The following is a 9,178-nucleotide window of genomic DNA, read 5'->3' as shown; positions in this document are numbered from 1 at the left end:
AAACTCACTCTGTGGACCAAGGTGACCTTGCACTCATAGAGATCAGCCTGCTTCTGCTACCACCACCTTGCCCAAGACATTCTTATTATCAAAGTGGTGAATAATAATGCTAGCATTTAAACTTCATTGTACACATTACTGTGTTATAGAAGGACATTTTCATACAAGTACATAATGTACACTGAGCACATTCCCAATACTCTCCTGACTTCTTTCTTTCCCTTCCCCATTAGTTCCTCATAGTCCCCAGAATTCCCTTTCATATAGTACAGTTTCAGGTATTTATATTAAATGTAGGGACAAAAAATGAGATAATATATCAGACACTGGTGTTCCTGAGACTGGCTGAATTCACTTAATATGACTATCTCTAGTTATATCTCTTTCCCTGCAAATCACATCACTTTCTTCTTTATGGTTCATTTTTTTCCTGTTGTGGATATGTCTATAAGCTGTCACTGTTTTAGAGTCCAGGGCTTGAGGGTACGCAGAGCCTCATGCTTTGGTTATAGGTGTTCACCCATGCTCTGTGTGCCCCCTCTCCACTAGCTGAGATCCTGATTGTACATGTCCATCCATGCCCTGCGTGCCCCCTCCCCCACTAGCTGAGATCCTGATTGTACATGTCCATCCATGCCCTGCGTGCCCCCTTCTCCTCTGCTGAAACTCTGGGCTAGTCCTCTGGAGCTTTGCCTTTGAAGAATAAATCTTCAGTTTCCTGCTAAAGTGGAAAATGGGGTGTAAGGTTTTTAACCACTCTTATCAGGCTTTAAGTGAATTCCCCTGTTTGCAGCCCAGCTGCTCCATGCCTTCTGCATGCCGCCTTTGATTTCTGAGTCTTTCAGGGATCAGAGGCCTGAGCTGGATGGTTTCCCATCGGCTCTCTTCTGCAAGCCCTTTCCACTCTGCTTTACCAGCTCTGATAATTTTATTTAATGTTTTTCAGCCTACAAATGTTGGCTGACATTTCTTTTTCTACTGTGTATTTTTCTCTTTTTTCCTGTGGAACATCACACACACACACACACACACACACACACACACACACACATCACTTCTTTCCCTCTCTTTTTTTAAAGTAGGACATTTTGAGGAAGCAGAAGCAGAAACAAACATATTTAATCCACCACGTTCAATCAGAAACATTTTAATTTTTTTGCTGTTTTATGAGTACTTATTGGAAATGGTTTCCATTTTCATTGCTCAGTTTTTGGCAACCAACAAGAATGTTGATCACAGCATGTGGAAGGGTCTTTGGAAAGATTCCCGCTCCCCTCCGGAGCTGAGGACCGAACCCAGGGCCTTGCTCTTGCTAGGCAAGCGCTCTACCACTGAGCTAAATCCCCAGCCCTGGAAAGATTTTCATGTATGTCATTTGTATCTGTATTGAGTGTTCCACAATAGTGGTTCTGAAATAAGTTTCCTTTCTCATATTCTCTCTCTCTCTCTCTCTCTCTCTCTCTCTCTCTCTCTCTCTCCCTCTTCCTCCCTCCCTCCTTCCCTCCATTCCTCCCCTTCCCTTCCTCCTTCCCTTTCTTTACCTAACCATATAACCTCACTGGATATATCACAGTGAGACCCACAAGGTTCCCACCTGTTGATGCTGCCTGTCTATCTTCTCCTTACTATTGTTAATGATCTTGACTGTTTATTTGCTTTTGTTTTTTTAGCTCAACATTTATCATTGTTGTGACCAAATACATGAGAAAGCATGACATGGAGAGGGGACAGTCTGCCATGACAGGGATGAGTACTGATGCTCAGCTCACTTTTTCCTTTTGATTTGGTACAGGACCCCAGCCTGGGAATGGTGAAACACATGGTTAGGGTAGATCTTCCTACCCCAGTTAACTGAATCTAGAAACACCTTCCCAGACCTCTCCAGAGATTTGGCTCCTACGCATCCTAAGGGAGTCTTTAAATTTGATGATCAACATTACCATCGCAACATTTAAGTTCAAATTTAACAAATGTGACACACATATTTACAGATTCTCAATCTGCAGCTTGTTTAGAAGGATCTTGCAATGCTGGAGAGTTTGAGCAGCACAGACACACTGTATCTTTCTATTTACCACGAAGACCTTCAACGACACTTCTTTCCCTCCCTCGCATCTGAGTTTAAGTCTGATTTAGGCAAAATCAGATTTGGAAAATACTTCCTATTGCTACCACTGTTGCCCTTCTTTGTCCAAATAAAACCTTACGTTATCCAGACGTAAAGCCTTATTACTTTGTTTGCTTCCTCTGATTTGTCCTTTCGTGTGTGGTCTTTGCCTGACAAGCAAGGGAAATCAAGTTTATTAGACCACCGAGTAAGGAAGAACAGACTCTGAGTATGGATGTGCACAGCCCTGCGAGATTTAAGACATGCGGACTCTGTAACATTAATTTATGCTTCTTTTTTAGTGTCCTGCTTTGATCCATAGCTGTATTTTTGAGAGTTAAAACAGGCAGAAAAGGACTTCTGGCCACTAAAGTAGTTTAAGGGTCCAAGGACTTTAGAGCGCTGTGAGAAAACATGGAGGGCTTGGAATAAACTCCTCTCAGTTTATAGTCGAATGTAAGAGTCCCTGCCCAGAGATGGCGAATGCAGGAGTCCCTGCCCAGAGATGGCGAACGCAGGAGTCCCTGCCCAGAGATGGCGAATGCAGGAGTCCCTGCCCAGAGATGGCGAACGCAGGAGTCCCTGACCAGGGTTAGGGGTATCAATGCAGAAGTCTCTGCCCTGGGGCAGGGTGTGTAAACGCAGGAGTCCCTGTCCAGGGAGGATGAGGAGTATTGTTCAAGGTTTCATGGTGACTGACTGGCCTATCCAAGGCTGGACTCACATCTCTGGGGTGTAGTGGTATTGTGTTCCCCAAAGTATTGTGCACCCTAATAAAATTATCTGGGGTCAGAGAACAGACAGATACACTAGATACAGAGGCTAGAAAATGGGGGCACTCACGCCTTTAATTCTAACATTTCAGAGACAGAAATCCCTCTGGATCTCTGTGAGTTCAAGGCCACATTGGAAACAGCCAGGCATGGTGACACACACCTTTAATCCCAAGAAGTGAGCCTTTAATCCCAGGGAGTGATGGCAAAAACAGAAAAGATATATAAGACATGAAGACCAGAAACTAGAAGCATTTGGCTGGCTAAGCATTTAGCTGGTAAAGCATTCAGGCTTTTGAGCAGCACAGTTCAGCTGAGATTCATTCTGGATGAGGACTCAGAAACTTCCAGTCTGAGGAAACAAGACCAGCTGAGGAACTGGCGAGGTGAGGTAGCTGTGGCTTGTTCTGTCTCTCTGATCTTCCAGCGTTCACTCCAATACCTGGCTCCAGGTTTGCTTTCATTAATAAGAACTTTTAAGATTCCCGCTGCACTGGGGTTTGTATTAAAAAGTGTTCTAGCTGGGAAGGGGGACGGCACACTCAGCAAAGCACTTGCTATGCTAGGGTGAGCCCTGGAATTTGGTCCCAGCACCCACGAAAAAAGCAAGTCATGGAGCTTTAATTTTTTTCAGATTGTAACATATATATGTATATATGTATATATATATATATATATATATATATATATATATATATATATATATACACACATACACACACATACACACACATACATATATACACATACACACACATACATACATACATACATACATATATATTATAGCAGGATTTCTTTTGGGTCACCAACTAGCTCCCAAATCATGACATGGAGACTTATTATTAATTATGAATGCTTGGCCTTATCTTATGCTAATTTCTTTCTAGCTCTTATAACTTACTTTAACCTGTTTCTCTCCATCTATGTTTTGCCTCAGGGCTTTTTACCTTTCTTTCATTCTGTATGTCTTACTCTATGTCTGTCTGTCTGTCTGGCCCAAGGCATTTCCCTCTCTTTCTCCCTTGTTCTCTCTCTTCTGTCGTGCTCTTCTCTCCTCCTACTTATTCTCGCTGCCCTCCAGCCCCTCCTATCCCTCCTCTGCCTAGCAATTGGCTGTTCAGCTTTTGATTAGACCAATCAGGTGTCTTAGGCAGGCAAGGTGAAACAGCAACTCGTCTTTACAGAATTAAACAAATGCAGCATGAACTAATGTATCACATGTTTACATGGTTAAAGTAATATTCCACAACAATATATATTTATGTCATACCCTCTTTCCCTTTCTTCACTCCAAACCCTCCGCTGCCAACTGTGCTGAATTTAGAGTCACCACAGAAACACATTTCTGGGTGTGTCCGTAGGACTATTTACAGAATACCCACTATGAACCAGCACCACCCAGTGGGTGGGTCTCATGGTCTGAGTAAAAGAAGAAATGGAGCAGATCATCAACATTCATGTCTCTGTTTCCTAGCTATGGACATAAAGTGATCAGCTCCCTCCAACTCCTGCTTTGAAGACTTCTCTATCATAAGAATTGTACCTTTACACTGTAACTGAAAACAAACCCTCCCTTTCTTAAAAAATAGAAATCTAATTATTCTATCACATTTGGTGATTTGGACATTTTAAATAAAGTGCATCTTTCTCAAAAGAAAAATAAAAGCAGAGTGTACATTTGCAACCCCAGTGCTGAGGACAGATACAGGAGGATCCTCAGGCTCACTGGCCAGCCAGGAGGAACCCAGGCTCACTGGGTACTCAGCCTAGGGAATTGGTGAGTTCCCTGAAAAGGTAGAGACTCCAACTCATGCTTGAGGAATGCCACTGTGGCTGACCTCTGCCCTCTGCACTCACATACACACATGTGCACCAGTACACACATATATCTATCCACACATAAACATACACACAGATGTATATACACTGAAAATGTTCAAACCAATATCTCAAGAAGCATGTATTTAAAAAAACAACAACAAACGAGCAGCCAGTTCTGATAATGAGAAAGGGCACCACAGACGAAGCCGTCTTTACTGAAGGAAGTGGATCTCTGTAGGATGTCAGAGCATCTGTATGTTGAGCAGACCCACATCCCACATGAACAGCTCTAATGCCTGCACCCTTCTACTGTGTAATGTAATTACACCCTCACTTCAACGTCGCTGGAGAAGAGTGTGCGTTTACTGAACGCATGATCGTTCCGTGTTTCCTGCTGATCACTACTTAACAAGTTATTCCGCAGGAGCGCTTTGTTAGCTTTAACAGCCCTTAAATTACTTATGGCAATTACCTGCATCGCTTTCAACTCCACGGAGGTTATTAAAAATCTCTCATGGCAACTGTAAAGAAATAAGAAAATAGGTGAAGATGAAATGATGTCTGCTCCCCAAAGGCATTAGCTTGGAATGTATTTGCATTGCTTTTATGTGGGGAGATAAATTTAGCTCAAGAGGAGGAAAAAAAACCCCTAACCTTTGAGGCTTCATCAACCTAAAATCAGACATATCTCATTGAAAACAGTTCTTCTCACCTGGCCAGAATGCTTCCACTTTTATCCTCCTGAGACAGCAGGAGCTACTTTTATTGAGATTTAATAAGTTTCTCCTGAGTTCCAGGCACTGTACCAGTAATGCCACATATTCTAGACCCTTCAATTCTCAAAGAACCTATCTATTATACACATTTAATAGATTAAAAAGACTCAGGTTTAAAGAAGAAAGTGGAAGGTTGTAAAAATGACAGCGCCATAGAGTAAATGTGTGGGAGTCACCTTCAAGCTCATTCGCAGAATGTTCTGTCACATGCTACTTAACCAATGATGGATGTGGGTTCGAGCAGAGGTGCCTCTGTGGTATTTTGTAAGAGTTAGAGGATAGTTGATGCCTCATGAGTCCTATCTGATTGATGAGATTCCATTATCCCTCATATTCCTGTGGGCTAAAGAACTTTCTTTCTGCCATTCTCTTGTGGAATGCAGAAGTATAAATGATGTAAATACCACGTATGACATTCTCAAAACGTATTTCTAAAAGCATATCCAAGCAAAGTGCGCGTGTGTGGAGGGGGACAGTGACTACCAACTTTTCATGCTATGCCCATCAAACTGTAGCCCAAGGGTAGGCAGCCTCAGCATCATTTGTCCAAAAGCCAGAATCCCATGCTCCACCCCAGGCTGTGACAGCTACATTTTAAACAAGATTCACCAGGGGGTGTGTATGTTCACTGAGGATTGCAAAGCACTACCCACAATGTGTGGCGTGTGTTAGGAACATTTTTCCCCCTTTTCTGATGAAGGTATTGCTTGTTTGGAGGGTGGAAGGACCTCTCTGTATAAGAGGATCCTGCTCCACAGAGGAGTATCACACATGAATCTTACACTGTTTCAGTCTGTTCTGGGATCTGCCCGAACCAGCTAACCACAGAGAAGAAGGGGCCAGTGCGTGAGATGTTTCTTACAATGTGTTTTTATTTATTTATTTATTTTTATAATTTAATTTAATTTTACATATCAGCCATGGGTTCCCCTGTCCTCTCCCTCCTTCCCCCATCCCCACCTTCTCCCCATCCCACCCCCCATCCCCATCTCCTCCAGGGCAAAGACTCCCCTGGGGATTCAGCTCAACCTGGTAGATTCAGTACAGGCAGGTCCAGTCCCCTCCTTCCAGGCTCAGCAAAGTGTCCCTGCATAAGCTCCAGGCTCCAAACAGCCAGCTCATACACTAAGAACAGGTCTGGGTCCCATTGCCTGGGGACCTCCCAAACAGTTCAAGCTAATCAACTGTCTCACTTATCCAGAGGATCTGATCCAGTTGGGGGCTCCTCAGCTTTTGGTTCATAGTTCATGTGTTTCCATTAGTTTGGCTATTTGTCCCTGTGCTTTTTCCAATCTTGGTCTCAACAATTCTCACTCATACAATCCCTCCTCTTTCTCGATGATTTGAGTCCTGGAGCTCCACCGGGGGCCTGGCCGAGGATCTCTGCATCCACTTCCATCAGTTATTGGATGAGATTTCTAGCATGACAGTTAGGGTGTTTGGCCAGCTGATCACCAGACTAGGTCAGATCAGGCTTTCTCTTGACCATTGCCTGTAGTCTACAGTGGATGTATCATTGTGGATTTCTGGGGACCTCTCCAGCACTCTGTCTATTCCTGTTCTCATGTGGTCTTCATTTATCATGGTCTGTTATTCCTTGTTCTCCCATTCTGTTCTTGATCTAGCTGGGATCTCCTGCTCCCCTAAGCTCTCTTTCCCTCAAACCTTGCCCTTCAGTATCCCCACTCACATCCAGGTTGTTCATGTAGATCTCATCCATTTCTCTGTCATCGGGTGATCCCTGTGTCTTTCTTAGGGTCCTCTTTTCTAGGTAGCCTCCCTGGAGTTGTAAGCAGCAGTCTAGTCATCTTTGTTTTACATCTAGTATCCTCCTATGAGTGAGTACATACCATGTTTGTCTTTCTGAGTCTGGGTTTCCTCACTCAGGATGATTGTTTCTAGATCCATCCATTTGCCTGCAAACCTCATGATGTCATTGTTTTTCTCTGCTGAGTAGTACTCCATTGTGTATATGTACCACATTTTCTTTATCCATTCTTCAGTTGAAAGGCATCTAGGTTGTTTCCAGGTTCTGGCTATTACAAACAATGCTGATATGAACATAGCTGAGCAAATGCCACAATGTGGTTTTTTTTTTAGGAATGCTTCACAGAATTCCCAACCAACATAATATGGGTGCATAGGTTTCTGCCATCTCTGGTAAAGAAAACCCTCCCAAATCTTGCCATCCCCACCCTGGTTTTTTAGCCTAGCCTTTCCCCAAGCGAGCCTCCATCTCCATCTCTGACTTACCTTCTGACCAGCCTACTCCAAGGGGCTCATAGCACTTAACTCACAAGCCTAAAGGCTAAACACACCTCCTTCCCTTCTCTCTCTCTTCTGTGTCTGCCCATGGTGAGCAGCCGCTGTGGCATACCAATCAGTCCAGCTTGTCATTCTATATGACATTGTTATGTGGCTGCTGAGAGGTGGCTACTGCCATGGCTCTGCTGCTCTTAGTTCCAAAGGTAAACAAACATAGAAATTTACATCTATGCCCAATGTGCTGTTACATCAGGATCCCGTGTGGGGCTTTTGAGCACTAGTTATAGGACTGGTCTGATGTAAGGTGGTTTGAGCATAAAACACACACAGTACTCCACAAACTGAGCATGAAAAAAATACAATATTAAAATCTTTAAAATTTTAATTACATATTGAATTGATACAGTACTTTGGGCAGAATGGGATAAATAAATGACATTATTGAAATTATTCCCACTTGATTCTTTGTACTTTTTATAATGCAGCCACTAGAATACTAAGAGTTCTATGTGTGGTTAGCCTTATATTTCTTTACCTCCCTGTTTGGGGTGTGATAGAACCACAGAGGCAGGGAAGCCTTCAAGGGAGTAGAGGGGCTGAAGGGATTTCCCAGGGAAAGATTCTCTATGGGTTCTGTGACTAAGAAAGGGGTGAATTCACATCCAAAGGAATTAATGAAAGCATTTCTCTTTCATTATAGCAATCATTATTTCTGCTGAAGAAGATGGAGCACTTCATAATCTATGGAGCCAGGAAACCAGATAGAATCCATTTCCTGCTGCAGTGTGTGAATGAGTCCAGCCCTGCCGGCTTGTTCTACAGTAGGGCTTTCTGACTTTCATATGTCTCCTTGGAGACCTTGCCTGCACTTGCAGGCTGCAGCACAGGACAAATAAAATTCATTTCCAACTCTAGATGAAGGGTTAAGGATAGTTCAAGGTGTGTTTGTGGTGTCCTGTTTTCTCTGCTAAACGGTGACTTAAAATCAATTATAATCAAATGGGAAGAGGCAAAAGTTGCTGATTCTAGAGCCCGGGGAGGGATGGGAGGCTGGGACTTGACTCTCTCTCTCTCTCTCTCTCTCTCTCTCTCTCTCTCTCTCTCTCTCTCCCCCCCCCCCCCCCTTGTCCCTGAGATAAAAGCTGGCACTTGTGAGCCAGGCTTATTGTGTGATTGATAGTTCAGGTTTGTGGCACATTTTCATGCCCTGAGAATTTTTGACCAAAGTGCGGTCCAAGGACTCTCTCCAGGGGGAGAACAGTCATTCTCTGGTGTCTGCCTGTGGGTCTACTCGTTCTTCTGTTGTGGAGAACACAGGAGACCGAAGGCCTGCAAAAGAGGTTGGGATAACTAAACACCCACCAACACCGCAAATGGTGGCGTCCGGATTTACTTTCAGTCTGAGGGAAGGTTCCTCTGGTCTAGGGAAGGGG

Source organism: Onychomys torridus, chromosome 3 (assembly GCF_903995425.1).
Source record: "Onychomys torridus chromosome 3, mOncTor1.1, whole genome shotgun sequence".
NCBI lineage: Eukaryota > Metazoa > Chordata > Mammalia > Rodentia > Cricetidae > Onychomys > Onychomys torridus.
This window is presented reverse-complemented; position numbering follows the sequence as displayed.